Here is a 14,711-nt window from a genome sequence, read left to right as displayed (position 1 = left end):
TAAAATAATATGCAGCATGCCTATATTCTGTGTGACTGCGACTGTATTTGCATACACAATGCTGTGCTACACTGTTTTCCTGGAAAGCACTGTAACGTGGCATTTCAGATGCAGAGAGTGCCGCTATTACACACAGAATATAAGCATGCCTCATATTTTTATCAGCAGAAGCTGCTTGTGCATCCTATTACATTACTGTGCGTCTAAGATGCATTTTACGCAAAAAAAAGACACTCTGCGCTACAGAGTCCCGCCACGGCATGGCGTGACTTCAATGGCTGTTTAGCATGACTGCAGCAAGGGTGTAAGAGGACACATCTGCATTGGAGTCCATGATCGCCAGTTGTGTGGGATGCCGTAAGATCTGTGACTTTTTTAAAAGGGGCAATCACTTACAAGTCATGATTTTGCCTTGTAAATGATTGTCCCTTAAAAAAATGTCCGAGATTGGCCGGCATCCTGCACCTCCGGCGATCTCGAACTCTGTTACATCCCGCCATAAGAGTCTAAACTGCTCTTGGCAGAGAAACCTAACTGGATATTGAGTTTTTTTACCGTTGAGCAGTGTCAGCAATAAACCTCATTGAACAACTAATAATATGCTTCTCCTTCCCAAGACTTTTACTCTGCCCAGTACAAGCTAGAGCAGGTTTTCATAACCTGCTCTAGTCATGTGGTGCCCCCTTTTTTTGCCTGTGGAGAAACCTTTACTGGATGTCTTCAGAAAGAGGGCGCCAGCACAGGAAATAGCCCAAACTTTGACATTGTGCCAGAGACTTTGCTTTCTTCTTCACATGCGTCACCTTTACAAAGGCTTCACTGGTAATATGGCACTCCTCGCAATAATTATGGGGGTGGGCCCATTGTACACCATTGGGTTATTCCAAGTATGGACCTAAACCCATATTAATTTATTCCAAGCACTCCCTGGTATACATGGGCGTAGCTATAGTGGGTCTAGGGGATGTCCAGGATTGGCGTTTCTATAATGGGTGTAATTTGTTTTGTATATGTGTTATTAATATTATATTTATTATATTAAGCTGATACTTTGAGATTAAGGTAACAGGCAAAGCACATGTAGAGTACCACCGTGTTTCAGAGTTCTACTCATTTGCATCTGTAATATGCCTTTTCACTGTGCGTATTTGATTTGGATCTCAAAACACACGTCATGTGAGCTTGGATCAACAATTAAAACATTGACACTTCCTTATTATTTTTGATAGGGGCAGACAATGGAGGGAGGTAGGAGAGAAGAGTTGCATAGGTATTGCTGTTCAGTTGTTGTTAATTAGCAGTTTTTGAGAGATGTCTTGTGCTTTTTTCTTTTTTTGCCTTGTTTATATGTTATTCTGACAGTTTGTGAGGATACAATGCGAATGTATAACTCTTTTGTTGATCATCTTAAATGGACCACCTATAAGCAGCCTTTTGTGCTAACCGAGTAGCCCTTGACCTCTATGGTTTCAGAATCACTTAGGCAAGCAGCTGGAAGGTACAATTTTACTTCACTATACTGTATTGTCAGTTTACGGAATATCTGCCTGATGCTTTACCCGACAATGGGCCTAATTCAGACCTGATCGCTAGGCTGCGTTTTCGTACAGCTGGCGATCAGGTCAAAACTGCGCATGCGTATGTGCCGCAATGCACAGGCACGTCGCACGGGTACAAAGCGGATAGCCCGCTCAGCAATGGGTTTGTGCAAAGAATCTGCACGGGCATTCGCAAGGAGATTGACAGGAAGAAGCCGTTTGTGGGTGTCTACTGACCGTTTTCTGGGAGTGGTTGGAAAAACACAGTCATGACAAAGCGTGTGCAGGGAGGGTTCCTGACGTCAATTCCGGTCCCGGACAGACTGAAGTGATCGCAGCGGCTGGGCTACTCAGAGCCTGCACAAAATCTGTTTGTGCAGCTCTGCTACACAGGCGTTCGCACACTTGCAAAGCAAACATACACTCCCCTATGGGTGGCGACTATGTGAACGCAGGACTGCAAAAAAGCCCTAGCGAGCGAACAGGTCTGAATTAGGTCCAATTACTCTACTAAACAACTCTAGCGAACAGGGCTATATTCACACAGGTCCCTTACAGCGATGATCTGGCTGCTGAGTCCCTCCTGCTGCCACATCCGCTGTCTTCTCACTTTCGCAGGTGTACAGGGTGACAAAATCCACAGAGGCATAGAAGATCTGATCTGATCACTTGTGCAATCCTAGACCAGCTGACAGGAGCAGTGTCCCATAGTCATGGTCTCTTTTAGGAAACATGTTGCGTAATCTAGCAGTGCCTACCAAACCCACTTGGTGACATTTAAAGAACTTTATATCACAGCATCCGAACACATTTAGCCTATACATAGTAATACTACATACTGTATACTGGTGAGTGGGGTTGTCAAGCGGACTTCACCTTAATTTTTCAATGTGTACAGCACTTTTCTCTCACCATTTTCCTCCCCCTTCTTAAATCCAGCCATAGTCTGGTTGCCCTACCACTGCACAGATGGTGATGGCCCATTCAAACTAGCCTTGACAGGCAACGTGCATTACCATGGTCCCAGCCCTTTTGACACAACAAAGGTATATACTTCTGTTCCAAGCTCAATCTTAGAAACTGTAAATTTTATCCTGAGTTTCTATACAGACATTTTAGGGGATTATGGTCAGTTACATCCAACATTTCCTGTATGGATTTCATATATTATGACAAGTCTGTCTTTCTCAATGGTTGTACAGTGCATCCAGAAAGTATTCACAGCGCTTCCCTTTTTGAGATTTTTGCAAATTTATTAAAAATAAAAAACTAAGAAATCACATTTACATAAGTATTCACAGCTTTTGCCATAAAGCTCAAAATTGAGCTCAGGTGCATCCTGTTTCCACTGATCATCCTGGAGATGTTCCTACAGCTTAATTGTAGTCCACCTGTGGTAAATTCAGTTGATTGGCCATGATCTGGAAAGGCACACACCTGTCTATATAAGGTCCCACACTTGACAGTGCATGTCTGAGCACAAAGCAAGCATGAAGTCAAAGGAAATATCTGTAGACCTCCGAGACAGGAGTGTCTCGAGGCACAAATCTGGGTAAGGGTAGAGAAAAAGTTCTGCTGCTTTGAAGGTCCCAATGAGCACACTGACCTCCATCAGCCGTAAATGGAAAAAAATTGGAACCACCTCTTCCTAGAGCTGGCCGGCCGTCTAAACTGAGCGATCGGGGGAGAATGGCCCTAGTCAGGGAGGTGATCAAGAACCTGATGGTCACTCTGTCAGAGCTACAGCATACCTCTGTGGGAAGAGAAGAACCTTCTAGAAGGACAATCATCTCTGCAGCAATCCACCAATCAGGCCTGTATGGTAGAGTGGCCAGACGGAAGCCACTCCTTAGTAAAAAGCACATGGCAGCCCTCCTGGAGTTTGCCAAAATGCACCTGAAGGACTCTCAGACCATGAGAAACAAAATTCTCTGGTCTGATGAGACAAATGTCGGTAGTCATGTTTGGAGGAAACCAGGCACCGCTCATCACCAGGCCAATACCATCCCTACAGTGAAACATGATGGTGGCAGCATCATGCTGTGGGGATGTTTTTCAGTGGCAGGAATTGGGAGACTAGTCAAGATAGAGGGAAAGATGAATGCAGCAATGTACAGAGACATCCTGGATGAAAACCTGCTTCAGAGCGCTCTTGACCTCAGACTGGGGCGACGGTTCATCTTTCAGCAGGACAACGACTCGAAGCACAAAGCCAAGATATCAAAGGAGTGGCGTCAGGACAACCCTGTGAATGTCCTTGAGTGGCCCAGCCAGAGCTCAGACTTGAATCCGATTGAACATCTGTGGAGAGATCTGAAAATGGCTGTGCTCCGATGCTTCCCATCCAACCTGATGGAGTTTGAGAGGTGCTGCAAAGAGTAATGGGCGAAACTGGCCAAGGATAGGAGTGCCAAACTTGTGGCATCATATTCAAAAAGACTTGAGGCTGTAATTGCTGCCAAAGGTGCATCAACAAAGTATTGAGCAAAGGCTGTGAATACTTATGTACATGTGATTTCTTAGTTTTTTATTTTTAATAAATTTGCAAAAATCTCAAAAAAAACTTTTTTTCACGTTGTCATTATGGGGTATTGTGTGTAGAATTTTGAAAGGAAAAAATTTATTTATTCAATTTTGGAATAAAGCTGTAACATAACAAAATTTGGAAAAAGTGAAGCACTGTGATTACTTTCTGGATGCACTGTATGTCTATGGGTCTATTAATCAACACATTTCTGGGAGAGATAGACCACTTGGTGTTCCTGACCATTTTCCTCCACATGGTTCAGCACATCTCCAAGTCCGCAACCCAATTGATAAGTCTGCACTATGATCTGTCTTTCAAAGTCAAGGGCTGCTATCACAGGGGCCTGGGAAATGATGCCTTGAACTGGTTCAATGCTTGCTCACAGGCCCATGACAAAGTCATCTGTTGGGTGTATTTCTTAAAGGTCATGTCAGTCAGAAGTTTGGTAATTAAACTTCCTGTGTTATTTGTGAGTGAGTTTGGTGTGACTGGTACTGTAATGAGTTTTGTAGGGGTTTTCATGGGCTGTAATTTTTGTTTGGAAATGGCTATGGAGACAGTAAGTAGAGTGTGTGCTGGTAGTGAGAGTGTAGAGAATAAAGGGAAGTAAGTCAGGAAGTGGCAGAGGACGTTCAGGGGGTGGAGAGGAGTCAGGCAGCGGTGATTACATTACCAGGTGGCCAAAACAAAGTATCAAGCATTGGGTAGATCTATCTCAGGACCCTTGGGCTTAACTGAAGCAAAGGCGAAATTAGGTGTTTTTATGTAGCTCTTGCTCATGGAGTAGATAACGGCAGTCAGGAAACACTAGCAGGATTGGAAGGAGGCAGCTGAACTGGAGTTGTGTTTGGATACGGAAGTGGAACCCAAGGACATGACAACATGGCATTGTTCGCGGCAAACTCAACCCAGAAACCTGAATCCAGGCAAGCAGAGTTGGAACCCACTACTGGGACTCAGGAGGCCTACCAAGGGAACTCTGAAAAATATACTGTAGTACCTGATGTGGAGTCGGATCTCAGAGCTTAGGATAGATACCAGAGACAATGAACTCAGAGCTGACAACTGCAATTACCTGGACCCTTACTCTAATCCAAGCCTGGACTGGAACTCAGAAACTGAAAACCTGGAATGGGGAAGTCAGGATTGCCAACCACCCTGTTGCACAGCTCTGGAACCCACACCCTGATCAGTCTGGAACCAGAAACTATGACACTCAGAACCAGTCCTAGATGCAAACAGTCAGGGAGATCAAGGAGACCTGTCACTAACCAGCCAAATGGTGTGTAATCAATGGCCTGTACGGACACCTGATGGTATGGGCTGCGTAGACAGCAGTCCAGAGCACCTAATTGGTAAACCTGGGATCTTCTGGATAACGCTGACACACTGGAGACTAGAGGGAATTTCTGATTTCTGCCAAAAATGTCCAAGTGCTGGGCTGGCTGAATACTCCCGGCTAGCTTTCAGTGACTAGATAGGTGCCAGTTGCCTGCACCTGTCTGTGTGCAGTGCCTACAGTGTGAAGGGCAGCACAGACAATGTAATGGTTAGCATTACTGCCTCACAGCACTCAGGTCATGGGTTCAATTCTCATCATGGCCCTAACTGTGTGGAGTTTGTATATAATAATAATAATAATAATAATAATAATAATAATCATTTTATTTATATAGCGCTCTTTCTCCAACAGGACTCAAGGCGCTTTACAGATATCAAAAACAGTGCACATGATACAGAGGATTTGAGTAATACAACAATAGACAAGCAACACAGACATAAAAGAAAACCTTAAGCACACAGAAAGCATAATGCAGGATTGGTGTAGGCATTTTGGGTAATAACTTCCAAGGGTTGTGTATTCCACCCTCACAAGGTACCAGGTGCAGCAGCCATCTTGGGCGCTCAGCGTAGGATTACCCAGGGTGGAATAGTCCACCCCTAGAAGAGATGACACAAAATGGGGGTGATTTCAGAGTCCTACAGTTCAGAGTAGGGTTCCATCAAAACCATCAGGCCTATGTATTTTTCATCCCATCCACAAGTGTACCATATGGGGCAGCCATGTTGGGCGCACTTTGAAGGTTACACTGTGGGAGGTGAGCCATAAAAGGGCCAAGTTCATATATGGGAAGACTGATGCTTATGTAGTAGTATGATGATGTACCCTGCATGTAAGGCACAATTGAAAGGTGTGCAATCAGTGGAGGTAAACATTACAGGAAAAACACATGGTGGGGTGGAAGCGAGCAATGAAGAGAAGAAAAAAAAAAGACACAATAGCAGGTAACTAGTGGCAGAAGTAGGATTGGGATAACATTTTGATCAGCTCTTAGTACGGGTGGGTAGGAGATTGTGGGGGGCATACTCAGAAGCAATGGAGATGTCCCTGCTGAGCCTGGTTCTGGTGCTGTGCCCTCACAGTTCCCTGTTCATCTTGATGGTTAGGCCCAGGGGCAGACGATGTTCTCAGCCAGAGAGGTGGTAAGCCTGGTCTTGGTGTTCTCATGTTTGAGGCGAGGAGAGGCCACATAAAGTTCCAGTGTTTTTTGGTTGTAATGCAGTCCTTCTGTTAATTTGTAAGTTTGTTTACCTTCTGTTTTCCTTCGGTTTAACACAGGTATAACACTGCTGTTGTTTTGAGCTGCCACTTGATAACTAGCCACTTCATATACTAGTCACTGCAGCGTCCTAATAGGCCTGGCGTCCTATGCTATACTGAGTAAATGAGTCTACAAACACATGTCCTTTCTGATTACAACCCCCTCCCCCACACAGCAACCCTCCCACCAAAAGGTGTTAATCAACTACCAATTGTGAGGTTTGTAAACCCCAGTCAATCACTATAAGTTTTTGCACACTACAGATATTAATCCACTTATAACAATTTTCTAAACATGCAATGTTATGTGCAATGGTCTGCAATAATTACCAAGTAGATCTTTACTAAAAAAAGGAGCAATGGTCTGCAATAATTACCAAGTAGATCTTTACTAAAAAAGGAGCAATGGTCTGCAATAATTACCAAGTAGATCTTTACTAAAAAAGGAGCAATGGTCTGCAATAATTACCAAGTAGATCTTTACTAAAAAAGAAGCAATGGTCTGCAATAATTACCAAGTAGATCTTTACTAAAAAAGGAGTAATGGTCTGCAATAATTACCAAGTAGATCTTTACTAAAAAAGGAGCAATGGTCTGCAATAATTACCAAGTAGATCTTTACTAAAAAAGGAGCAATGGTCTGCAATAATTACCAAGTAGATCTTTACTAAAAAAGGAGCAATGGTCTGCAATAATTACCTGTTGATGAGAAGGAGAGACAGGAGTCAATTTTGAATATCAGTTGAAGATGTAGCTAATGACACACAGGTATAACACTGCTGTTGTTTTGAGCTGCCACTTGATAACTAGCCACTTCATATTCTCCCCGTACTTGCGTGGGTGTCCTCTGGGTACTCCGGTTTCCTCCCACAATCCAAAAAATAAGAATTTACTTACCGATAATTCTATTTCTCGTAGTCCGTAGTGGATGCTGGGGACTCCGTAAGGACCATGGGGAATAGCGGCTCCGCAGGAGACAGGGCACAAAAGTAAAAGCTTTAGGATCAGGTGGTGTGCACTGGATCCTCCCCCTATGACCCTCCTCCAAGCCTCAGTTAGGATACTGTGCCCGGACGAGCGTACACAATAAGGAAGGATTTTGAATCCCGGGTAAGACTCATACCAGCCACACCAATCACACTGTACAACCTGTGATCTGAACCCAGTTAACAGCATGATAACAGCGGAGCCTCTGAAAAGATGGCTCACAACAATAATAACCTGATTTTTGTAACAATAACTATGGACAAGTATTGCAGACAATCCGCACTTGGGATGGGCGCCCAGCATCCACTACGGACTACGAGAAATAGAATTATCGGTAAGTAAATTCTTATTTTCTCTGACGTCCTAAGTGGATGCTGGGGACTCCGTAAGGACCATGGGGATTATACCAAAGCTCCCAAACGGGCGGGAGAGTGCGGATGACTCTGCAGCACCGAATGAGAGAACTCCAGGTCCTCCTCAGCCAGGGTATCAAATTTGTTGAATTTTTCAAACGTGTTTGCCCCTGACCAAGTAGCAGCTCGGCAAAGTTGTAAAGCCGAGACCCCTCGGGCAGCCGCCCAAGATGAGCCCACCTTCCTTGTGGAATGGGCATTTACATATTTTGGCTGTGGCAGGCCTGCCACAGAATGTGCAAGCTGAATTGTACTACACATCCAACTAGCAATCGTCTGCTTAGAAGCAAGAGCACCCAGTTTGTTGGGTGCATACAGGATAACAGCAAGTCAGTTTTCCTGACTCCAGCCGTCCTGGAAACCTATATTTTCAGGGCCCTGACAACATCTAGCAACTTGGAGTCCTCCAAGTCCCTAGTAGCCGCAGGTACCACAATAAGCTGGTTCAGGTGAAACGCTGACACCACCTTAGGGAGAAACTGGGGACGAGTCCGCAGCTCTGCCCTGTCCGAATGGACAATCAGATATGGGCTTTTGTGAGACAAAGCCGCCAATTCTGACACTCGCCTGGCCGAGGCCAGGGCCAACAGCATGGTCACTTTCCATGTGAGATATTTCAAATCCACAGATTTGAGCGGTTTAAAGTGATTTGAGGAATCCCAGAACTACGTTGAGATCCCACAGTGACACTGGAGGCACAAAAGGGGGTTGTATATGCAGTACTCCCTTGACAAACTTCTGGACTTCAGGAACTGAAGCCAATTCTTTCTGGAAGAAAATCGACAGGGCCGAAATTTGAACCTTAATGGACCCCAATTTGAGGCCCATAGACACTCCTGTTTGTAGGAAATGCAGGAACCGACCGAGTAGAAATTCCTCCGTGGGGGCCTTCCTGGCCTCACACCATGCAACATATTTTCGCCAAATGCGGTGATAATGTTGTGCGGTCACCTCCTTCCTGGCTCTGACCAGGGTAGGGATGACCTCTTCCGGAATGCCTTTTTCCCTTAGGATCCGGCGTTCAACCGCCATGCCGTCAAACGCAGCCGCGGTAAGTCTTGGAACAGACATGATCCTTGCTGAAGCAAGTCCCTTCTTAGTATCTCTTGAAGTTCCGGGTACCAAGTCCTTCTTGGCCAATCCGGAGCCACGAATATAGTTCTTACTTCTCTCCGTCTTATAATTCTCAGTACCTTGGGTATGAGAGGCAGATGAGGGAACACATACACCGACTGGTACACCCACGGTGTTACCAGAGCGTCCCAGCTATTGCCTGAGGGTCTCTTGACCTGGCGCAATACCTGTCCAGTTTTTTGTTCAGACGGGACGCCATCATGTCCACCTTTGGTCTTTCCCAACGGTTCACAATCATGTGGAAGACTTCCAGATGAAGTCCCCACTCTCCCGGGTGGAGGTCGTTCCTGCTGAGGAAGTCTGCTTCCCAGTTGTCCACTCCCGGAATGAACACCGCTGACAGTGTTATCACATGATTTTTCGCCCAGCGAAGAATCCTTGCTGCCATTGCCCTCCTGCTTCTTGTGCCGCCCTGTCTGTTTACGTGGGCGACTGCCGTGATGTTGTCCGACTGGATCAGCACCGGTTGACTTTGAAGCAGAGGTCTTCCTAGGCTCAGAGCATTGTAAATTGCCCTTAGCTCCAGTATATTTTTGTGGAGAGAAGTCTCCAGACTTGACCACACTCCTTGGAAATTTCTTCCCTGTGTGACTGCTCCCCAGCCTCTCAGGCTGGCATCCGTGGTCACCAGAACCCAGTCCTGAATGCCGAATGTGCTGCCCTCTAGTAGATGAGCACTCTGCAGCCACCACAGAAGAGACACCCTTGTCCTTGGAGACAGGATTATCCGCTGATGCATCTGAAGATGCGATCCGGACCATTCGTCCAGCAGATCCCACTGAAAAATTCTTGCGTGAAATCTCCCGAATGGAATCGCTTCGTAAGAAGCCACCATTTTTCCCAGGACTCTTGTGCATTGATGCACTGACACTTGGCCTGGTTTTAGGAGGTTTCTGACTAGCTCGGATAACTCCCTGGCTTTCTCCTCCGGGAGAAACACCTTTTTCTGGACTGTGTCCAGAATCATCCCTAGGAACAGCAGACGTGTCGTCGGAATCAGCTGCGATTTTGGAATATTTAGAATCCACCCGTGCTGTCGTAGAACTACTTGAGATAGTGCTACTCCGACCTCCAACTGTTCTCTGGACCTTGCCCTTATCAGGAGATCGTCCAAGTAAGGGATAATTAAGACACCTTTTCTTTGAAGAAGAATCATCATTTCGGCCATTACCTTGGTAAAGACCCGGGGTGCCGTGGACAATCCAAACGGCAGCGTCTGAAACTGATAGTGACAGTTCTGTACCACGAACCTGAGGTACCCTTGGTGAGAAGGGCAAATTGGGACATGGAGGTAAGCATCCTTGATGTCCAGGGACACCATATAGTCCCCTTCTTCCTGGTTCGCTATCACTGCTCTGAGTGACTCCATCTTGATTTGAACCTTTGTATGTAAGTGTTCAAAGATTTCAGATTTAGAATAGGTCTCACCGAGCCGTCTGGCTTCAGTACCACAAATAGTGTGGAATAATACCCCTTTCCTTGTTGTAGGAGGGGTACTTTGATTATCACCTGCTGGGAATACAGCTTGTGAATTGTTTCCAATACTGTCTCCCTGTCGGAGGGAGACGTTGGTAAAGCAGACTTCAGGAACCTGCGAGGGGGAGACGTCTCGAATTTCCAATCTGTACCCCTGGGATACTACTTGTAGGATCCAGGGGTCCACTTGCTAGTGAGCCCACTGCGCGCTGAAACTCTTGAGACGACCCCCCACCGCACCTGAGTCCGCTTGTACGGCCCCAGCGTCCTGCTGAGGACTTGACAGAAGCGGTGGAGGGCTTCTGTTCCTGGGAAGGGGCTGCCTGCTGCAGTCTTCTTCCCTTTCCTCTACCCCTGGGCAGATATGACTGGCCTTTTGCCCGCTTGCCCTTATGGGGACGAAAGGACTGAGGCTGAAAAGACGGTGTCTTTTTCTGCTGAAATGTGACTTGGGGTAAAAAAGGTGGATTTTCCAGCTGTTGCCGTGGCCACCAGGTCCGATGGACCAACCCCAAATAACTCCTCCCCTTTATACGGCAATACTTCCATGTGCCGTTTGGAATCTGCATCACCTGACCACTGTCGTGTCCATAAACATCTTCTGGCAGATATGGACATCGCACTTACTCTTGATGCCAGAGTGCAAATATCCCTCTGTGCATCACGCATATATAGAAATGCATCCTTTAAATGCTCTATAGTCAATAAAATACTGTCCCTGTCAAGGGTATCAATATTTTCAGTCAGGGAATCCGACCAAGCCACCCCAGCGCTGCACATCCAGGCTGAAGCGATCGCTGGTCGCAGTATAACACCAGTATGTGTGTATATACTTTTTAGGATATTTTCCAGCCTCCTATCAGCTGGCTCCTTGAGGGCGGCCGTATCTGGAGACGGTAACGCCACTTGTTTTGATAAGCGTGTGAGCGCCTTATCCACCCTAAGGGGTGTTTCCCAACGCGCCCTAACTTCTGGCGGGAAAGGGTATAACGCCAATAATTTTCTATCGGGGGAAACCCACGCATCATCACACACTTCATTTAATTTATCTGATTCAGGAAAAACTACAGGTAGTTTTTTCACACCCCACATAAAGATAATACCCTTTTTTGTGGTACTTGTAGTATCAGAAATATGTAACACCTCCTTCATTGCCCTTAACATGTAACGTGTGGCCCTAACGGAAAATACGTTTGTTTCTTCACCGTCGACACTGGAGTCAGTGTCCGTGTCTGTGTCTGTGTCGACCGACTGAGGTAAATGGGCGTTTTAAAGCCCCTGACGGTGTTTGAGACGCCTGGACAGGTACTAATTGGTTTGCCGGCCGTCTCATGTCGTCAACCGACCTTGCAGCGTGTTGACATTATCACGTAATTCCCTAAATAAGCCATCCATTCCGGTGTCGACTCCCTAGAGAGTGACATCACCATTACAGGCAATTGCTCCGCCTCCTCACCAACATCGTCCTCATACATGTCGACACACACGTACCGACACACAGCACACACACAGGGAATGCTCTGATAGAGGACAGGACCCCACTAGCCCTTTGGGGAGACAGAGGGAGAGTTTGCCAGCACACACCAAAACGCTATAATTATACAGGGACAACCTTATATAAGTGTTTTCCCTTATAGCATCTTAATATATAATAATATCGCCAAATAAGTGCCCCCCCTCTCTGTTTTAACCCTGTTTCTGTAGTGCAGTGCAGGGGAGAGCCTGGGAGCCTTCCTAGCAGCGGAGCTGTGTAGGAAAATGGCGCTGTGTGCTGAGGAGAATAGGCCCCGCCCCCTTTCCGGCGGGCTTCTTCTCCCGTTTTTCTGACAACCTGGCAGGGGTTAAATACATCCATATAGCCCCAGAGGCTATATGTGATGTATTTTTAGCCAGCATAGGTACTTTCATTGCTGCCCAGGGCGCCCCCCCCAGCGCCCTGCACCCTCAGTGACCGTTGGTGTGAAGTGTGCTGAGAGCAATGGCGCACAGCTGCCGTGCTGTGCGCTACCTTAAGAAGACTGGGAAGTCTTCAGCCGCCGATTTCTGGACATCTTCTCTCTTCAGCATCTGCAAGGGGGTCGGCGGCGCGGCTCCGGTGACCCATCCAGGCTGTACCTGTGATCGTCCCTCTGGAGCTAGTGTCCAGTAGCCTAAGAAGCCAATCCATCCTGCACGCAGGTGAGTTCACTTCTTCTCCCCTAAGTCCCTCATTGCAGTGAGCCTGTTGCCAGCAGGACTCACTGAAAATAAAAAACCTAACAAAACTTTTACTCTAAGCAGCTCTTTAGGAGAGCCACCTAGATTGCACCCTTCTCGGCCGGGCACAAAAACCTAACTGAGGCTTGGAGGAGGGTCATAGGGGGAGGAGCCAGTGCACACCACCTGATCCTAAAGCTTTTACTTTTGAGCCCTGTCTCCTGCGGAGCCGCTATTCCCCATGGTCCTTACGGAGTCCCCAGCATCCACTTAGGACGTCAGAGAAATATACTGCATCGTTACTGCAATGCATTCAGGATGCAAAAGGACGCACCATCACATCACTTTGTGCATGACATCGGTCATCTGCGTAACCATCAGATTACGGTTGGTTCTAAATCCGAGTGGAGTAAGGGACCTTTGACGTCACCAGTGGTGGAGCCACGTCACGAGGGAGAGGAGCTATGGCTGAACAGGGTACCCAAAAAGTATGCTCGCCACGCTTCGGGCTCAGTGGCTCGCTCCGCTCCACTTCGCTCACCACCGGGTCACTAAAGGTAGTAGTTGTGGCGTGGATAGTAGAAGACCTATCCCGCTGGCCTAGCTCCTCCCCCTGGTGATGTGGCTCATCCCCCTGATGTCATAGGTCCCTTAGGCCAATTGGATCTAGCATCTACCATCAGATTACTCAGCATAATGTAACTTCTGCCAGACACACACACACACACACACACACACACACACACACACACACACACACACACACACACAGTATGCACCTCCGCTGGCATTTGAAGTAATGTTCAAAAATACACTAGAAATGCTCTGAAGAGAATGGATACATATTTATTTCAAATAACTGGGGCATTAAAGGGATTAACAGGATCTGTAAGAGAATTTAACAATGCATTGCCGCTATTCCCAGTTACTCAATTTTGTTATCACAGCTGCCTCTTGTGCCTACGGCCACTAGGAGTACTTCTGCTGCACAACATCAATATCTGTGTTAGCTAGTCCTTCAAGAGGAAGTGTCCACACCAGCACCACTCGCGGCACACACTCAAATTTGTAAGCAACAGGGACTTCGGGCGGCAGTAGGGAACAATCAGAGAGCTAGGAGCTGCGCTGTGCGCAGCCTTCCTGACTCTCTGTGTGACTGGACCGGACCACCAGTCCATCGGCCCTTCTGATATTTGCCAGAAGTGCCAGATGGGCAGTGCAGCCCTGCAGTAACAGCTATGTAAAGGAGCTAAGGTACAAAAAGGGAGATTGCAGGGGGCTAGATGATGCAAATCATTTAGACCCATCCTCTACCAGCAGACGCAATAAATCGTGGGCATTTTCCTGTGTTGGGGGTGGAGTCTATTGTCGAAGTCAAAAATATTACATAGAGAGAACATACAGACTCCACACATATGAGTTGCTAATCTTGCAAATACGCGCAGCGAGCACCACAATATATGGTAACATATGCATTTACAGACATGCCACAGAGATAGATTCAACACATATTTCATACAGCACATAATTATAACATATCAAGCGCCAGACATCATAATGTTTTAAATATATTTCATGGAGTAACGTCATGTATGTGTATTATTGGAACGAAGCAAGATGAACATGTCGTATTTGGTATTAAAGCAACCAGATTAATGTGTATATCAATTTGATGCCTGTTATTAAGTTGTAGCTCATTGCAACAAGTGGATATGATTAAATGTATGAAAGCTAAAGTCACTCTTATTAGAACAATGGATTTCCTGGAAGAGAACATGCCTGACCAGTGGCTATCTCCTGTAATTTGTCCATCAAGGCTGAACCTTGTTTGCATATTA

Source organism: Pseudophryne corroboree, chromosome 11, assembly GCF_028390025.1.
Source record: "Pseudophryne corroboree isolate aPseCor3 chromosome 11, aPseCor3.hap2, whole genome shotgun sequence".
Taxonomy (NCBI): domain Eukaryota; kingdom Metazoa; phylum Chordata; class Amphibia; order Anura; family Myobatrachidae; genus Pseudophryne; species Pseudophryne corroboree.
The sequence above is the reverse complement of the archived record's forward strand: the minus strand, read 5'-3'. Positions refer to the sequence as shown.